At 37.7% G+C, this 20236-nt stretch overlaps 1 protein-coding gene across 1 annotated transcript in view; it reads right to left on the bottom strand.

Moving 5' to 3' along the window:
• Positions 1-16578, bottom strand: part of SCEL (sciellin) — a 187665-nt gene extending 171087 nt beyond the window's left edge. Inside the window, exon 1 of the mRNA XM_034665334.1 lies at positions 16508-16578. The gene's annotated coding sequence lies outside the window, so the exon portion shown is untranslated. The remainder of the gene's footprint in view (positions 1-16507) is intronic.
• Between the last annotated feature and the right edge of the window lie 3658 nt (positions 16579-20236).

Raw genomic sequence — 20236 nt, 5'->3', positions numbered from 1 at the left:
TATGGAACACTCCTGGCAAGCTCTAGGGCAGCATCTGTAATCAAACACTAATATTTCTACAGTTCAATGTACAAATATTTATAATGAGTAGAACTAGTTAAAACTCTGAATAGTCACATCAGGTCTGCTCCAATAACATTATCAAGGAAGTTGTGAAAACAAAGTCTGAATTTTCAGAGGAGTTTGGATTTGAGAATTGCCTGTAAAGCACTGAGGAGCTGTCCTATCTTTGCCATGATATCTGGCTTTTATAGAAAGTGCCCACAGAAGAGTTCACTTTCACCATGTGAAAAAGTGCTTGACATTTACTCAGACTGACCCAAAATAAACTTGAACCATTCATGGGGAAATAACTGACTCCCAAGGACTCCAAACAGAGAGCGTTTCCACCATGAAATTCACTTTCACTGACATAACCATCTGGGAGCACTTGAAACTCTACATTTTGCAACAGATTTGGGAGGAAAAAACTATTATAAGGAATCGTGTCCAAGGCCAGGGCCACTGCTGCCCAAGATGTATTTAATATTAAAAGTTTCGCCTCACCCGTCCCTGCCCCTGCAGACACTCGTGACTTACAGGACTTCTCTGATAACTTTACTGAGCTTCCAAGTGTCTTTGTGCTTACATTATAAATGCTTTCACCTTTAAATTCAGGACAATGTTACAAGTTATTGGCTATTCTTCATGATGGTTATATTTTACTCTAAATTATTTATTTTTTTTTAAAGATTTTATTTATTTATTTGACAGAGATAGAGACAGCCAGTGAGAGAGGGAACACAAGCAGGGGGAGTAGGAGAGGAAGAAGCAGGCTCATAGCAGAAGAGCCCGATGTGGGGCTCGATCCCGTAACAACGGGACCACGCCCTGAGCCGAAGGCAGACGCCCAACCGCTGTGCCACCCAGGCGCCCCTCTAAATTATTTTATGTATAAAAGAATTAAACATTTATGAAAATTTTCTGCCAAAACATAAGTAATAGCAAACTCATCATACAAAAGGGGACTACTGAGGAAAAATTCAAGGTGCCTTATATTCTGTCAAAAATATGTCTAGGTGCTTTGTGTCCTCTTTCCTCTTACCTTTTACCACCCACCTGGGGTGGGGGTAGGTACTATTCTAAAATAAATATTATGCAAGTTTTTGGATGAGAACCTGAATTTTAAAACTTGATCGATCATGGTAACTTCACTTTAAAAAATGGAAAAATTATTCTCACTTTAGTATTATTGGCATGACACTTTGAGACATAAAGGCCTTCATGAGAGTTATTATAACAGAAAATAAATAGAAAAATAAACAACTTTTCAGGGCATTATTAGATTACTTTAAACACCGTAAAAAGGTAAAAGAACAGAAGGATTTGGTCAAATATTCATAGGAGAACAAGAAGCATATCATCAATAAGTTGGGTCCCCTTTAACAAGTAAAAAAATATTTTATAAGCATCTTTAACTTGATGCCAAAATGTGCATTTTAAAATACATCCAATAAGAACAAATGGTAATATCGCATCTTTAATATAAACTGTCTTGCGTGTAATCTCCCAAAAGGCAATTTTCCAAGATGGTAATATTATTTTTCTTAATTTACCTTCCATGTTTTTAATTGTAAAACAAACACAAGATGCAACTTAGAGATAATTCTATTTTATCTGAATTCAAAGCTACAAACATGTGTCTCAAAGCTAATGGCCTACCAAACAAGACATCTTATAAGAGACAAAAACCCACTGGTGACATTTTATTCAGACTTAAAGCAGCTGAGACACAGAATTTTGGAGAAACGAGACTTATTTCACTCTTAAATTAGGAAAAGGGATAAACATGATGCAGTTGAAGTCATTTTAAACTTTCTTTTTATATTTATTTTTTAATTGGGTTAAAACAGACATAACATAAAATTTGTCATTTTAACCACTGTTAAGTTTACAGTACTATATATTTCAGTACATTCACACTCTTACCCAACCTTCACCACTATTCATCTCCAGAACTTTTTCATCTTCCCAAACTGACGCTCTGCACCCATGTCTCCCCATGTCCCTCTCCTCCAGCCCTTGACAGGTACCATTCTACTTTCTGTTTCTGTGAATCGGGCTATTCGAAGTACTTGTATAAGCAACATCATACAATATTTATCCTTTTATGACTGGCTTCTTTCACTTAGGATAATATCCTCAAGTTTCACACATGTTGTAGCACGTGTCAGAATTTCCTTCCTAAGGCTGAATAAATAGACCACTTATGTATATATCACATTTGTTCCTTCATTCATCTGTTGATGGACATTTGAGTTAATTCTACCCTTTGGTTATTGTGAATTATGTTGCTTAAACTCTTTTTTTAAAAACACATAAAATGTTGGCTTGAAAAATTTCCCAACAGAATAAAAATGACACCCTTTGCTTCAAAAGGAAGTCTATTTTATCAGCGAAGAAACTCTTTTTCCAGTAATACTACATTACCTTTCACAAGTTAAACGTTGCTTTGCTAGATGAAAAGTGCACTGTCCATCTAACTACCTTCCCTCCAAATCACCAAACGTAGTTTTAGAATTCATGTAATATAAGGACTGTAATAAGACATTCTCCTGCTGTTACTAAATTTGCCCTCTGAAAGGTAATAAGCATTTGCCAAATTCATCAAGTTAGTAACAAGAATAGAGGACAAATCCTCATCTCCTAACTTTCCAGGGAATTAAGTTTACAACAATGCCGTGAACACTTGTAAGCTTCAGAATCACAAGAATCCAAATAACAGGTAGATTCTAGAATGAAATTAGGTCTACCTTAAACATCACATAAGGAGGTTTATTATTAAGACTTCACCTTATGGTCCCTTGTAATGATGTTTTGAAAGACAGACTCCCCAGATTTTCTCATAAAGGGTGTGGTATGGAAGACACCTTAGGGATCATCTTGGGCAATTCCTCATTTTATATCAGACCAAGAAGCATTACTTTCTTATCGTAACCAGTTGCTTAAAATCATTTTAGGAATAAAGAGAGAGAGATGAATTAATTAGTAACATGCTATGTCCTATGTATGTCTTCCTTTTATGTCCAAAAATAGGATTCCAGTATAATTTTATGGCTTTCAAGGCAGCATGCTAGAGTTTTCATTTCATATTTTCAGGCTGCAGAGATTGAGTGCCATGAATTTGTGATTCCTTGAAAGAATCCAAACCTTTCATCTTAGGGACTGCTATTAGAGTGGATGTATTTATCAAAGACCAGATGTAGTTGATAGCTCACGTGACTGAATGAGTCTTGGAGATGAACTTTTTGTATGAGAGGATCATCACATTGCTCAGTAATACGTACAATTACCTTCCCACAAATCTAGTGCTATTTCCTTAGATGATAATTATACTGCCTTCCTCATACTCACCTTTCTCCCAATCACTGTCTTCAACGTTGCCACTTAATGTGATTTTATTGTGAAGGCATAGAGGAATAACTTTGGGGTGTCATACTTTAAAGAAATCATAATAAAAACTCTACTGTTGCTACTAAATTTATGCCACTCAAAGGTGACAGCCTTGTCATCTGTTTAAAAATTTTGTGCTCAGTCTCTCAAACAATGTCACATTAAAAGTCAGCTAAAAGGAAAAAAATTCGTTCTCCTTTTAATAAAGGATTCAATCATTGCAGTGAAAGCTGAACAGCTATTTCTTGCTTTAAAGGGGGAAAGGTCTCTGATCACAATTCCAAACTTACAAAACCAATAAATTAGGAAAGTTATTATTTGTAATTGCAAGGGAATTCTTATTTTTTTCATATATGGTTTCATTGACCCTATATTTTACCTTCAGGATCTTGCATGAGTTCATTTCATTGACAGAACATAAATTATAACCAAAGCCAAAAGCAAAGGAGTCTGGAAAACAGGGTTCTCAGGCTTCCAGCCCCGCAATACAGGGGAGAGCGTAAAGAGCATGAAAATAAATGTTGATGATAGATAGATAGATAGATAGATAGATAGATAGACAGAAATCAGCATTTATTTTCACATTTTTTCTTTGTTTTCTTTTCCTTCTTGTTTTTTTTTTTTAATTTGATATAGTTGACACACAATGTTACATTAGGTTCAGGTGTACAACACAGTAATTCAACTTCTCTATATGTTATGCTGTGCTCGACCACAAGTGTAGCCACCATGTCTGTCGTACAGCACTATCACAATATCATTGACTATATTCTCTATGCTGTGCCTTTTACTCCCATGACTTATTTATTCCATCACTGGAGGCCCACTTCTCGTCACCCATTTTCGCCCATGCCCCCATTTCTTCCCCTGAGAAAGACAAATACCAAATGACTTCCCTCATGTGGAATCTAAAAAACAAAACACACGAATAAAGAAACAAAAAGCAGAATCAGTTCTTATAAATACAAAGAACAAACTGATGGTTGCCTACTTCCACATTGTTTCATGCCCTCCCCTGTATATATGGAGAGAGAGACATAATATGGAATATATTCATGTCACACACACACACACACACACACACACACACACCAGTCAAGCTGGTATACACGCACGCTTGCTGATTACCAACTGCTTGCCAGAGGTCGTACCACCCATACAGAGTGTTCCCTTCATGGAATCATCTCTAGACTCTTCCATATATAGAGATGGTTGTCACACTGCTTCGTGAAAGGTCACCCCTCACTTTCCTAGTGCACTCTCTTCTTAATGTTGTCACAGTTATTCAGCAATACATTGTTTAAACAAAAAATAAATAAATAAACAAGCCAGTTAGGCCTGGCAATTCCACTTCCCATTTATGAATTAGATGAAGAAGGCTTTCTTCCTAAGAGTCTGTCTAGAGCAGCCAGCTGGCTTGCATTTTCAAAGGCAGTTTCAGCATGTGCTCTTGTGTTTGAATCTGAGCAGTCTCTTATTTGGCAACATTTCTTGAATATCCACACTAAAGGGAAACAAAGAAAAACCACAGACATTTCCCTGGATGAACATACATCCTACTTAGTTTCCTCAGCACTTTACATACGTTTATGATCATTATTGAAATAAATTTGCAAGGTAAATAGTATCCTTATTTTTCCAATGCAATAAAATAAAAAGGAGAAATTGTATATCTTACACAACCCAAACTCCAATCTAATTGCTGTTTATATGGAAACCCAGAGGAAGTACTGCACCCACAGGCTCACTCTAGTACAGAAGTGCTGAAAGGATGCAGAGCCAAGCAGCCAGGAGAGTTGGGCAAAGAGAGGGACAATTATCAGATGATCTCACTCGTATGTGGAACTTGAGAAACAAAATAGAGGATCATAGGGGAAAGGAGGGAAAAATAAAACAAGATGAAATCAGAGAGGGAGACAAACCATAAGAGACTCTTAATCATAGGAAACAAACTGAGGGTTGTTGGAGGGGAGGTGGGTAGAGGGATGGGATAACTGGACATTAAGGACAGCACAGGATGTAATGAGCACTGGGTGTTATATAAGACTGATGAATCACTAAACTCCACTTCTGAAACTAGTAATACATTATACGTTAATTAATTGAATTTAAATAGAAAAATTATAAAAAATAAAATAAAATTCAAGACAAAAAAAGGGAGGGGTACGTAAAACCAAAGCTTGCTGAAGCACATCAGTTGCCCCAAGTCTTTGTATTATGAAGGCTAATGCGATATGGCCAGAGTTCACAGAACTCAGTTACGGCAAAACATGGAGCTCACCTTGCACGGCAAAAGCCCCAACATTCCCACGCTCCTGCCGCTCATGGATATATGAACTGGCCACAATAAATCACTGGTCAGATTTACAGTCATAGTTCTGCCATACTGATAGTGGACCCAGTCAAAAGGAGGAGGAAACTGAATAATACTCTAGTACACAGACAATTAATCTGGACAATGGAGGCTCAAACCACTTTCTCACAAGTGGGAATTTCGAACGGTCTTAGCTGCCTCTTTGTGTCAGCCATATGCTCTTGGCCCTAGTGTCCTTCAAGCCTTTAATTGTCTGAGGAACAAACAAAATCAAATTCAGGACCTTGCCTTGGAAATAAGTTTCTGAAATGAAAAAAACAACTTAAAAAACAATTGAGGCTATTATTTAAGCCTTTCTTTTTCTTTTTTTTTTTTAAGATTTTATTTTTATTTATTTGACAGAGAGAGACAGCCAGCAAGAGAGGGAACACAAGCACGGGGAGTGGGGGAGGAAGAAGCAGGCTCATAGCGGAGGAGCCTGATGCAGGGCTCTATCCCAGAACGCCAGGATCATGCCCTGAGCCAAAGGCAGACGGTTAATGACTGAGCCACCCAGGCGCCCCAAGCCTTTCTTTAAAAAGATTTTATTTATTATTTAGAGAGAGAGAGAGAGAGAGAGCGTGCACCCACGCGCACACCCACAAAGCAGGGGGAGGGGCAAAGGGAAAGGGAGAGAGAGAGAATCCCAAGTGGAGCACAGAGCCCCACACAGGGCTCCATCTCAGGACCCTAAGACCATGACCTCAGCCAAAATCAAGAGTCATATGCTTAATTGACTGAGCCACCCAGGCGCCCCAAGCCTATTTTTAAAAGCAAAAATTGTTTCTTGCTTGGAAATGACAGTATGTTTTTAAGGGTACAAAATCTTTTTGGATTTTTTTTTAATTCGAAAAATACCTTTAAAATCTTAAAAAATCTTTTGGAATCTTTGACTCAGCTTATCTATTACACAAACTGCAAAGACTTAGCCCACCTCTCTTCCTAGGGAATGGTATTTGATATTACTGGGTTCATGTCATTCAGATGTTCATACCCTAAAATAGTCAAAGACCTAGTTATGTTGGCCCATCATTCTCCTGGCTTCTATATGTCACTATAGGGCTCCAGCAGACCTCAGAGCCACAGGACAGTAGTATTCTATGGGCCCTTCCATTCATCACAAAAGTCTTCATTTCCAAATGAAAGTTTACCTAAAATTTCCTTACAGTTCTATTCAGCATGTGTTGTTGGCTAATTTTCAACATGACTTTCACTATGAAGATTTTGTGTAGCCAAAATAACAAATTCAAGCAATTAAAAATAATAGGGTTAGTTATTTTGGTGTCATATAGACATAAAGGCTGATTAGCCATCTATCAATAAGATTGGAATTACTATTATTGAATTTTATTGTTCACCCCAAACCACCAAGCACAATTTCAAGGGGGATAAAGCATCATTTGGCAAAGGGTGGCAAGTGAATGCAAAACTCATGACACAAGATAGCGGTTCTGTCATCTTCATTTGTGCCAGCCAACTGGCCCCAGCCATTACAACCATATTTAATGCGACCTCAACCCAATTCCAACCACATACATGCAGAGTAAATTTTTAATCCTTTGAGATAGGAAATGCAACTCTACATTGATCAAATAAGATTTTTCCCAAAGCCAACTCAGGATAGGTAGGCAAAAGCAAGAGAAGATGATCACATGGTCTTGTTACAAATCTAGTCATATCTTCTATTGAATGAATACACTAAAGCTACATCAAAAGGGTTCATAAGTACAATATATGTTTAAAGAAGAAGAACATACAATATATGATTTTTTTCCTTAATATGGGCATTTTCAGCAGTCACTCAAGAATAACTCTGTCTCTTAATCTTTTGTCTTTCCTAACAACTAATTCTTTTTTTTTTTTTTAAAGATTTTATTTATTTATTCGACAGAGTTAGAGACAGCCAGCGAGAGAGGGAACACAAGCAGGGGGAGTGGGAGAGGAAGAAGCAGGCTCCCAGCGGAGGAGCCTGATGTGGGGCTCGATCCCATAACGCCGGGATCACGCCCTGAGCCGAAGGCAGATGCCCAACCGCTGTGCCACCCAGGCGCCCCCCTAACAACTAATTCTTAATGTGATTATCTCCACACTACCATAGGTAATTGTATACGTGTCTCTAAGATTTAATCATTTATATTATTTTTGTATTAAATTAATGTTATGGACCTGCCTGTCATCCCCATTCATCAGGAGCAAGACCTATCTTGTTCTTACTCTTCCTCCACAAACCTCTGTCCTTCATACTCCTTTGGGGGATAGATACGCAATGGTATTTTATAAACAAAAATCCCAACAATCAAGATACATATTTTAATTGCTTTTCTTTTCTCTGAAATACCCACTTTAATGTTCTGTACATTGTTTCCTATTCATTAATATCATCAAATCTTTTAATATGACATCAAGAAGAAATGTGTAAATAAATATGAAAGATATTTCAAAGTAGAAATTTTATTTCAACATGTATTGTAATTGCTAACCTCCTCTGTTTCAAATACAAACTTAAGAAAGTGACACTTACCTCCAGTTTCCAAGGAAATACCTTTGCTTGCATGTTTAAAGTCTGAATGTCCTCTACTAACAAAATTTGAATCACCTTATTTAATTTTCTAGTGTGAGTCTTGCTACCACAGGTTGCTAATTCTCTTTTCTGTGCATGATCTCTCCCTCCTACTAAGCTATGGATTCTTCAAGGACAGGAATGACATTTTATTCTTATGAACACACAGGGGCTGGCAGATTAAATGATGTTTATTGATGCTTTACTGTATCTTATAAATCATCCTGGTCTAAAATTCACTTCAATAGAATAACGATAATTATATCATCGCAGTCATTACAGGACATATCTTTTTATTTCCAAGAAAATATTATAGAGTTTTCATCTGATTTTCTTGGAAAAAGAAGAAAATGAAGTACAAAAACATAAGGACAAAAGTTGGGAAATATTGTAGCACACAAAATAGTATTCATGCGCCATTACTAAAATGATTGAGTATTTGAAACTGGTTGTAAAAGTGGCAAAATATAAGGTGATATTTTGCAGAGTCAAGCTCATTTTCAGCTCACTAAAATGTGTATTACCTGCACACATAAAGAATTTATTCTGGCCTATAATAGAATATATTCTTCTACGAAAGTATTACATCTGATACTGTTCTACTGGACTTAAGGCAGAGCAGATGAGCAAGCATTTGGGCCAAGATTTGAAGATTCAGAATCTAGGTTAGATGGAGCTATCATTTCAACCAGAAAGGAATAAAGAACCTTATTTTTAAGAGCCCATTAAGTCTATAATAAGCAGAATAATAACCTTCCCCCCACCTCCCCAATATATTCACATCTTAATCCCTGGAAGCTGTATATATATTGTTCTACATGGCAAAAGAGATTTTGAAGATGTGATTAAATCAAGGATCTTGAGATGGGGAGATTATGCTGGATTATCTGGGTGAGCCCAATGTAAAGGACCCTTGTTACAAGGGCGGGGGGGAGTAGGAGAGGAAGAAGCAGGCTCCTAGCGGAGGAGAGTTGGGCAAAGGGAGGGACATATACTTGTTACAAGGGTCCTTATAAGTGAAAAGAGGGAGTCAAGAGTGTAAGAGTCAGAGATGGAGTTATGAGGAGGGAAATAAAGTCAGAGTCATGAGCATGAAAGACTTGATCGGCCACTGCCATCTCTGAGGACAGAAGAGGCCACCACAGAAGGAATGCAGGCAGACTGTAGAAGGGGGAAATGGCAAGGAGCAGCTCTCTCCTAGAGTTTCTAAAAGGAACACAGTCCTGATGACACATAGATTTTAACCCAATGAGGGCATTCCAGCCTTCTGACCTCCAGAAATGTAGATAATAAAATTATACTGTTTTAAGTCACTAAATTTGTTATTATAGCAGCAACAAGAACTCTGGTCCAAATACTGCAATTTTCACATCGAAAGAATTACTGCACAATTTATACCTACAGGAAGACAACGAGGGAAGGAAGGAAGGAAGGAAGGAAGGAAGGAAGGAAGGAAGGAAGGAAGGAAGGAAGGAAGGGAAAGGAAAGGAAAGGAGGGAGGGAGGAAGGAAAAGGGAATCTAATTCAGCAAGTTCACAAAAACACTAGGGTTTCTCAAAAATTCAAAATTTGGGGGATTTTGTAGAATGAGCTACTGAGAGGAGAAATGTCAGAAGCACACAAGTTGAGAAAATTCAGGCAAAACAGTGAGTGTGGCTTCTCTCAATCACAAAGAGAAAATGGAAAGAGCTTCAAATTAGTGAATAAAAATGTGACTGAAAGGGATTGAATATCACGGATGGGAATAACCAAGCTAGAGAGCATATTCTCATGTGCCCTCCATGGAGTGGGACTTGGTTGTGTGCACAGGGCACCACCAGTGCCATGGGGAGTGCCATGGAAGTGCACACACTGAGTGGATGAAGGCCTGACGATCAGGGCTGCAGCCAGATTCTTCTTCCCAGAGACAAAGCTGTTTTCTAATTTAATAAATAGTATCCCCCTGGTGAGCCCTAGAAACAAGGAGGGCTCCAATCCATTCCAGTTTGAGTGAGCACGGAGAAGGCAAGCTGAGTTAAGATTAATAGCTTACTCATCACTTCTTTAGTACTCCAACCTTCGCCCTGGCAACACTCACTCAGAGCCAGCTCCCGCATAGAGCCAGGAAGAGCAGAGCTTCATCGCCTGCAGCAAATTGAAGCAAAAAGATAAGCAGTATTGCATCGCTGTACAGATTTAGAAGAAAGGCAAATGGGGAACTGTCACTTGAATCTCTTGACTTTGGCTAGATCAAACTTTTTATAAGAGCACTTTTTTTTTTAAATTAGAAATGATCCCGAGTGCCAGGCTTAGGAAATCTTCTGAAGTGGACAAAATGTTTTTGATCCTCTCACACCACTTCTTGGCTTCCTCCCCTGCCCTCTTGCCTTGCTCAGCTGAGAGAGGCTCTCCCTGCATTATGCTTCCTGTGTCCCATCTTGCTGCCAACGGTCATCCCCTCATCAGGAGTAAGGGCTCCATTAATTCCCAGCTGACTAGAAAATGCTCTGCTTCCCAACTTCATCCCCTACTGTGCTGTAACTGTTAGCAGCCTAAAGTGTTCCTCCTCAGGGCAGCTTGCCCTTTAACGCGCAGTGAATGGGGGACCTTTCCATGGTCTCAAGAAACGCAATTTAGCACACAAGATTTTCACCAAAAAAGGTTTCTTGTCCAGCTGAAGTCTCTTTGTAAGTTTGATAATGGCCACTCCTCTGGAAGTCCTGTTCATGTGAATGTGACACTCCAAGAGTCAGACAGATAGCATCATAGCAACCAGAGATCCAATCATGTGCTAGAAGATTCTTTCCATTGGCTTGCAAATGAACAAGAAGACTGGAGGAAGACTCAACCTTTGTTATGTCACGAACTGCTCTAGTGTTTTTTTCCTGATGTGAGGTTCGATTTTGGAAGATCGAACAAACATCACAAAGGTGTGTCATACTTTTGTAAAGTTAATACTTTCCTGCTTACAAAGATGTTCTTCTGTCCTTGGAAAGGAGTCTAATAGAACTTCACTGGATTATGAACAGATCTGCCAAGGGTATATTTTTAGTCGACTTTGAAGACTTCAGTATATTATATACCAGAATCACCAAATTCTTAAATAGATTACATGCAGTTGTTTTGTTTTGTTTTTAGGAAGTGATACTATTTTCAAAAAGACACAAACTGTGTAAATGCTGCTGCAACACGTAATGTTACGCTGATCCAAAACATACCAGTTAATAGGAAATGCACTTTGGGAAATAATTTCTGTAATGTAAATAGTATCATCTTCTCTACAGCCATTAGTGTAGCAATGGCACATGTGGCCTGACGTTGACTCTCCAAGCCCTGGCAAGAGGTTCATTAGTGAAATAGGGTTGTTTAGGTAGGTGGTTTGTCAATATATCTAAGGTGGCATATATAGTAATCATTTTTATGACTATAAGCAATAGAAAAGCTATTTTAAAATCACAACTGGGTAAAAATACAGACTGTAATCATTGTGGTTGTTACCTATCATTTTAGATCTATTCTTTTGTTGGTTGCCACTAGCAACAAGAAAATCAAGCAGAAGAAATTTTAATCAAATAAATATTGCTCTTTACCTCCCTGATCATATACTCTGTTGCACTGAAAAGTAGGCAAGTTCAATAGAAATCAATAATCTGAGATATGAATTCTTCATATGGGACTTTTTTTAAATCTTAAAACAACAGTCATCAATCATAAAGATTAGGTTCTTAGAGCTATGAAAAATAACCTTCACTGAGCTCAAGACCATCCTTTTGCTCTGCAGCATGTGGAACAGTGAGATTGGCTTCTCTAGCTCTCGTAAACAGAGGCAGAGATAAAATTAAATATCCAGTATTTGAACTAGAAATTGATCTGAGCTCTAACGTTGCTGATCGGAACCCTGAGGGTTCTTTTTTTTTTTTTAAAGTAGGCTCAACACTCAACGTCAGGTTTGAACTCATGACCCCGAGATCAAGAGTTGCATGCTCTACAGACTGAGCCAGACAGGCACCCCCTGAGGGTTTTGATCATTAGAACACAGTGAAAATAGAAGGTGTCTTGAAAGAAAACCTTAATAAAAAAAAAAATCGTAAGAGCACAAAAATATTAGAACTGAAGCTCCTCTTTTTTTTTTTTTTTTGGAAGCTACTCTTTTTTTTTTTAAAGATTTTATTTATGTATTCGACAGAGATAGAGACAGTCAGTGAGAGAGGGAACACAAGCAGGGGGAGTGGGAGAGGAAGAAGCAGGCTCATAGCGGAGGAGTGATGTGGGGCTCAATCCCATAACGCTGGGATCACGCCCTGAGCCGAAGGCAGACGCTTAACCACTGTGCCACCCAGGCGCCCCTGAAGCTACTCTTAATTGAGCATTAATTATGCCAGGCACTGTCCTCAATGTCTAACATATTCAAAAGCCTTCTCCCTCCAGTCTGCCACACTGGCTTTCTGAAAATGCAAACACTACTAGTCACCCACAGTTTATTGTATTACAGGTCGAGGAGGGAAGAACATAAGGACCTCTCTGTGCCAGCACTTTACATGCATTATTTCCTCTAAAGCACACTGTAACCTTGTGAAGCAGGCATTAAAAATATTGACATTCAAACCCCTCAAGGGACACAATCAAGATTACAGAAATACTAGGTGGCGCAGATAGTATTTGAAACCACGTCTGTCTGACTCAAAGACATATTCTTTCGGCTCTCTCCATGCACCTCTATAAAGTGGAGCTCTTAGATAGTGCTGGTATTTGTGGATTGAACAAAAAATCATCTTAGATGAGGCTTCTTTATTGACTGTAGTTAGCTTCAGAGGATAATATCAGTCTTGTGGCATAGCTGAATCCATATATATCACAAATTTCTGGATAACAAAGTTCTATATTTTCTACTTTTCAGTAGGGGTCACAAATCTCCTTTAAACCCTTAGGGGGAGGGGTGTTTGATTCTTATTTGACTTGCGACGAAGGAAGGAAGAGGAAGGAAGGAAGGAAGGAAGGAAGGAAGGAAGGAAGGAAGGAAGGAAGGAAGGAAAGAAGGGAAAAGAAAGAAAGAAAGAAAGAAAGAAAGAAAGAAAGAAAGAAAGAAAGAAAGAAAGAAAGAAAGAAAGAAAAAGAGAGGGAAGGAAGGAACAAAGAAATGAAGGAAGGAAGGAAGGAAAGACACAATGAAGTAAACGTATGTTATGGTCAAATTGCATAATAAGATGCAATTGCTTATGCATAAGCTGTTCAAAACTTTTTTTTTGAGAGAGAGAAAGCAAGCCAGAAAGAGCAGGAGGTGGGGGTGGGGGAGGGCCAAGGGAGAGGGAGAGAGAAAATCTTAAGCAGACTCCACATCCATAGCAGAGCCCAATGCAAGGTTTGATCTCACGACCCTGAGATCATAACCTGAGCGGAAATCAAGACTCGGAGGCTTAACCTGAGCCAACCAGGTGCCCCAACCTATTCAAACTTTTACTGAGTCTTACGACGTCACTTAAGAAACTAAACAAAAAAATTCAAATTCAAATGGAAACTAACACCAAATATTCATTGATCAAATTGTCATTTTCCATAGCCCAAATTGTAACTTACATTCTTAACCAAAGGACACAGCATTTGCAAATTTCAACAGCATGTTAAATGGAACCAAGTACACGTAGCCCTCTCTTCTAGACAATACTCTCCTAGAGGCCCTATACTAAGACCAAATCCAGCTCAGCCGGCATCACATTTTTTTTTTAAGATTTTATTTTTTTGAGAGAGAGTGAGCATGTGTGTAGGAGCAGGAGAAGGCACAGAGAGAGAGGGAAAGGTAGAAGCAGAATCCTGGCTGAGTGTGGAGCTCGATCCCAGGACCCTGAGATCATGACCTGAGCTGAAGTCAGATTCAGATGCTTAACGGACTGAGCCACCCAGGAGCCCCAGGCATTACATCTTGAATGGAATCTACATGCACCTGTATATTGCTATGAATCAGCCAAGATGATGGCAGTGAGAAATCAGGAAGAGGTTCTTGTCAACAGTGCTAAATGGCAGAGAGAAATTAGAGGCATAGAAAAGTGGCAGGCAAGATAAGATTTGAGCAAGATAAGATTATACTCAAATTTTAAATTTCAAAATGCTGTTAAAAAAATAATACATGCCTCAAAACACTACGGTAAAACAACAGTGGCAACAAAACCCTTCCCATGACCACATGACCTCTGACAGTCTGTCCCCTCAGCCTGGGCATCCTCACATTGGCATCCCCAGGCCACTCAGCTTCTTCCCCTCTGAGTCTTAGTTTTCTTAAATATCTCTGTTGTTTTTCTTTAATTTCACTGATTTCTATTATTATTTCTTTCCCTCTATTTATTTTCACCTTACTTTGCTTTTCCTTTTCAACCTTCTTAAGATGGAATCTTAGATCATTTTAGACCTTTCTTCTTTCCTAAAATAAACATTTAAAGATTAAATTCTAAGTGCTGCTTTTGCTGCATCCCACAAATTGTGATATGTTGTCAATTTATCATTCAGTTTGAAATATTTTCTAATTTATCTTATTACTTCTCTGATCCACAGATTATCTAAAAATTGTTTAATTTCCAAAATTTGAGGTTTTCAATTTCCAGTTTAATTGTTGTGGTTAGGAAAACATACTTTGTACAGTTTTAATCCTTTCTGATTTATCGAAGCTTGTTTTATAGCGCACCATTATTATCATGTACATTTTTAAAGCATACATATTTGGTAGCTCCTGGGAGTGGTGTTCTATAAATATCAGTTATGTTCTGATGGTTAGCGGTGTTGTTCACATCATCTATGTCCTTCCTGACTCCTTTGTCTACTTGCTTCTTAATTAGTGAGAGAGAAGTACTGAAATCTCCAGATACGATTGTGGAATTGTCTTTTTCTCCCTTTAATTCTGTTGATTTTGCTTTGTGTGTTTGGAGGTTCTATAATGAATCATGGTGGTATAGAAGAATAGGAATATTTGGTCTTTATCTCTGGTTCCTGGCACAGAACTCCTGAAACCTCTGGAATTTACCATCTTTTGTATACTTATGAGATGACCTGTGGGAGGGACCTAGATATCTTCAGACTTGGGGCTGGCCACCAGAAAAGCCAACCAAGTGATTAGACGGAGAGAGGAGCTGGAGATTGGATCAATCACCAATGGCCAACGATCTAATCAATCGTGCTTACATAATAAAATTTTCAATTAAAAAACTCTAAGAAACTGGGTTTGGGAAACTTCTGGGTTGGTGAACACATCAAAGTGTTGGGAGGGCGGTGTGTCCAGAGAGGGCATGTAAGCTTTGTACACCTTCCCGCTATACCTTGCGCAAGACATTGCTTCCATTTCTTTTCTGAGTTGTATCCTATATAATAAACCCATAATTGTAAGGTGTTTTCCTGAGTACCATGATTCATTTTTAATGAATTATTGAATCTGAGGGAAGGGTGTGCAAACCCCATACCTTGTAGTCAGTATGGCAGGAGTGTAGGTCAACATTCAATATTCAGTTCAATGATTTTCAATTCTTTGAAGAAGTTCCTGGATTCCCATACATGAACCAGATCATTCCTCCCCTTGGTTCCTCTACTATATTATACACATTTATCTCTCCTGGTACCTTTAACTTCATTATTAGGTTATATCTCTGTCTCTCCCACCTAGCTATCTATGTCTTATTCATCTTTGGTCTTTGTAACACTGATTTGTTCTCCTAATACTGTACTGATTCTTTTTAAAAAAAAAAATCATTTTGTAAATCTCATGAAAAGATCCACTAGAAGGAAAACCATTCCCTATTGGAACTTTTCTTTACCATGGACTGGACAGATGTTAATAATGCTATTCTCAGCTTCAGTGAACTGAAAAAGTTATGAAAGAATTGCCTCTCCGAAAAACCCCTAACAACAGCACATCCTTTGTCAAGACAGTGCCTTGTTGCTCTTAGATTGAATTGAAATCCACATCAATGGAAATAATTTAATCAGCTAAAGGGATTCTGGATTCTAGCAAAGAAGAGAATGTAGGATTCTCTCAGAGGTTGTGAAATTGGCAGTAAAATATTTGATATACACTAAGGAGACAAAACCACCTGCTGATTTTCACTGCATGTAAGTGGAAGGATAAATTTAGTAGACCACTTGGAATCATCTCTGAACATCAGCAGGTGTATCAGAAAGAACAAAGGCTCTGAAGTAAAACAAACCTGGTTTTGAATCCCAGATCTTCTATTTACTAGCTGTGCAGTCTTTGAGATGTTCCTTAATCTCTCTGAGACTCCGCTTTATCTAGAAAATATGAAAATTGATACTTAATTTGTGTCATTGTTCTAAGTACTTAAAATTATATATTTTTATTTTTTATTGAGGTATAATTAATATTCAATGTTACGTTAGTTTCAGGTGTACAATACAATGATTCATCAATTCTATATATTACTCCATGCTCATCATGATAAGTGTACTCTTAATCTCTTCAATTATTTCACCCACCTCCCCAACTATCTCCCCTCTGGAAACCACCAGTTTGTTCTCTGTATTTAAGACCCTGTTTTTTCACTTGCCTCTTTTTTCTTTCTTTGCTTGTTTTGTTTCTTAAATACCACATATGAATTTGAAATCATATGGTATTTGTCTTTCTCTGTCTGACTTATTTTACTTAGCATTATCTTCTAGGTCCATCCATATTGTTGTAAATGGCAAGATTTCATTCTTTTATGGCTGAGTAATATTCCATTGTGTATATACACTACATCTTCTTTATTCATTCATCTATCAGTGGACATTTTGATTACTTCTAAATCTTGTATTGTAAATAATGCTGCAATGATTATAGGGGTGCATATATCTTTTTTAATCAGTATTCTTGTTTTCTTTGGGTAAATACCTAGTAGTGGAATTACCAGATCATACGGTAATTCCATTTTTAATTTTTGAGGAACCTCCATACTGTTTTCTACAGTGGCTGCAATAATCTGAATTCCCAGCAACAGTGCAGGAGTGTTCCTTTTTCTCCACATCCTCACCAATATTTATTATTTCTTGTCTTTTTGAGTCTAACCTTTTGACAGGTGTAAGGTGATATCTCTTTGTGGTTTTGATTTGCATTTAATTTGTGCCATTGTTATAAGTACTTAAAATTATATATAAAGTGCCTGGCAAATAAAGTTTGCATTGAACAAATAGAAAACATTAATATCATTTTATAAGCATTCTCATTATTATTTTTATTTATAGTATACATATAGTCTGGTTCATTGGAAACAATTTAGGGTATATTAAGGCTTATTCGATAACTACTCTTGGCAATATATTCCACTTTGCACAAATTCAAAAATCTCCAGAGTTTATTTTATTGTAGCTATTCCTAGGATTTATAAATCAACCTATATGAAGGGAATTTTGGACCAAGAATGATTCTCCAGGATCACATGTCAACAATAGAAAATGCTGTCACTTACCAAGAACTGAACATGTGCCAGACACTATGCTAAATACTTTACATGAATTATACAATTTAATCCTTACAATAACCATCAGAGGGAGGGGCTATTGCAATAGAATCAAACAAAGCCTTTGAGAGGTTAAACAACTTGCCCAAGCTCATACAGTTTGATACAAAGTTGTGATTCAAAGTCATGTTTCTAAAGCCCTTATCCTTTAATTACCACTTGGTACTGTTTTCCAGATGATCCAAATCCTCTGTTATCTATTCTTGCTACACCTGGAGGCCAATCCAGGGTTGCATCTACTCAACAGTAAAGGCAATAGTAAAACCAACATGAACCAGAAAAGAAAATGCCTTGACGTTAGGAAACCAACATTTTAAAAGTGCTACAAATTAATGTTTCTAAAAAGGCAGGGGTCAACTAATATTGGTAGGCATTAGCAATCCTAATGCTAGGATTAGCATTCTTCCAAACACTTTGCTATGTATTTCACTAATGCTCACAAAGGTTCTCCTGACAGAGCTGTCCTTGCACCTGTTTACGAATGGAGAGAACAGAACCTGCTCATATTCACACACACTTCTCACGCAACAAAGTGCATCACCCTCAGAGCTAGTGAAAGTACAAGTTCTCTTCTCCATCATAAGAATTCTCTCCACTTTGTAAATTTAGCTTAAGGAATGACAAACTTCAGTATAAAAGAAAAGATGAAGGGGGCGCTTGGCTGGCTCAGTCAGTAAAGCTTGTGATTCTTGATCTCAGGGTTCTGAGTTTAAGCCCCAAGTTGGTCATGGATCTTATTTATTTAAAAAAAAAAAAAGATGAGGATGAAAGGGAGCTACAAAAGATATTGAGATTCATCCACATTTGTGAATGCATTAGAGGACAGGAAACCAATGTTCTAGCCTGAGGACTTTCAAGCTGAATTGAAACATTCTCTTCCCCCCATATGTCTGAAATTGAAAACAGTTCCGTGGTCCTTATTAAAATTAATACAAATATCACTCTTAAAAGGCACATTATAGCAGAGCTATAATCAAGGCATAAAGGGCTTTTAATTGGCCATTCTGTTGGTCAAGAAAGGCATGTTGGTTTTAATTTCTTAATTTTTGGAGCGTGTGTATCTAAATGATATGAATTAAAGTTTTAAGATTTAAGTTTTATTAAACTCTTCTTAAGAAACTATCACTACAATAATCGTTTGCAGCTAATCAGAGAAGTTCAGAGAGCCACTGATTCCAATAGAATTCCTGTGTATCTTGCTATGAATCAGGTTGCTCCTAAGTTCCCACTTAATGCAGAAATGCTGTGTGTGTGTGTGCGCGCACGTGCACACGCATGCACACGTATCTGAAAGAGAAAAAACAAATTCATGTTTTTTAGAGTCTGAATTTAGCTATTTTATTTTCTAGTGGCTTATCTAATACAAAACAAGAAAAATGGCGCAAGAAAATCAGTAGAAAATTCAAAGAATGTTCCAATACTAAAATATATAGTTTCGGGGCTCAATATTTTTGGTTTCCAAAATCTGAAAAGGTCCTATAAAAATTATTTATAGATTACAGTATAAGGAGAGAAGGAACTAATCTATCTAATGCACTTTCTTTGAGTAATAAAGACTGACATGGATGTCTAATAAGGTATAAACCAATAGAATGCAATCATTTTACATCTTTTCAAACTAGGCAGACAAGGATTTTCTTGATTAAGAAAGACAAAAGGACACTACTCCCTACTTCGCCCCCCCTAAAAATCAAGGGAAAGTTGAGGTAAACCAGAACACCCAATAGAGTTGTACATTTTGTGCACTGTTTAAACATGCTTGACTAAGGGGGCAAGTGGTTTTGGAACTCTACGCTCTATTTGCATAGCTAGACTCTATGGCTCTCTGGAAGAATCTCTGCAGGACTAGGCCAAGTCAGGGAGAGCACATCTACCCAATGATTTGCTTGTCCTAATTTATCTACCCTGAGAGAGCACTTTTTCTAATTTATGAAAGGCCCTGTGGAGTCTGGCTGTAGTCCAGTGAAAAGACCACATTCTTCATGATATGCCTTTTCTTTGTTTAAATCTAAAATTGTTATTTCTTACATGCTTCATTCATTCAACAGGTAATTATTGAGCCCCTTGGCAGCACCTGCCACTGATACAACCAGGAACAAACCATAGGCATCTGACCACAAGTTGCTGTCAGTCTAGGTACATGGAGACAAGTAACCAAAGAGTACAGTGCAATTACTTTTAGCCTCTTGTGTGGTCGTGTTCCTAGAATTACCATGATCGTCAAACCTGAAACTGACAAAATTAAGATCTGGTAGAAAATAGATGTAAAAGGATCATTTCCACAACAAACCAGATACTCTCCCATGTTAAAAACCTACTCCAATACTAAATATTTCTCTTGACTACTTTTATTCAATTATTCAGAAAACATTGCTGCATCCCTGTGATCCAGGAAATTGTAGAATTTCCTACCAATTTCACTAT

The sequence above is a fragment of the Ailuropoda melanoleuca genome, chromosome 7 (assembly GCF_002007445.2).
Source record: "Ailuropoda melanoleuca isolate Jingjing chromosome 7, ASM200744v2, whole genome shotgun sequence".
Lineage (NCBI taxonomy): Eukaryota > Metazoa > Chordata > Mammalia > Carnivora > Ursidae > Ailuropoda > Ailuropoda melanoleuca.
Note: the sequence above shows the minus strand (reverse complement) of the source record. Positions and strands in the feature narration are given on the sequence as shown.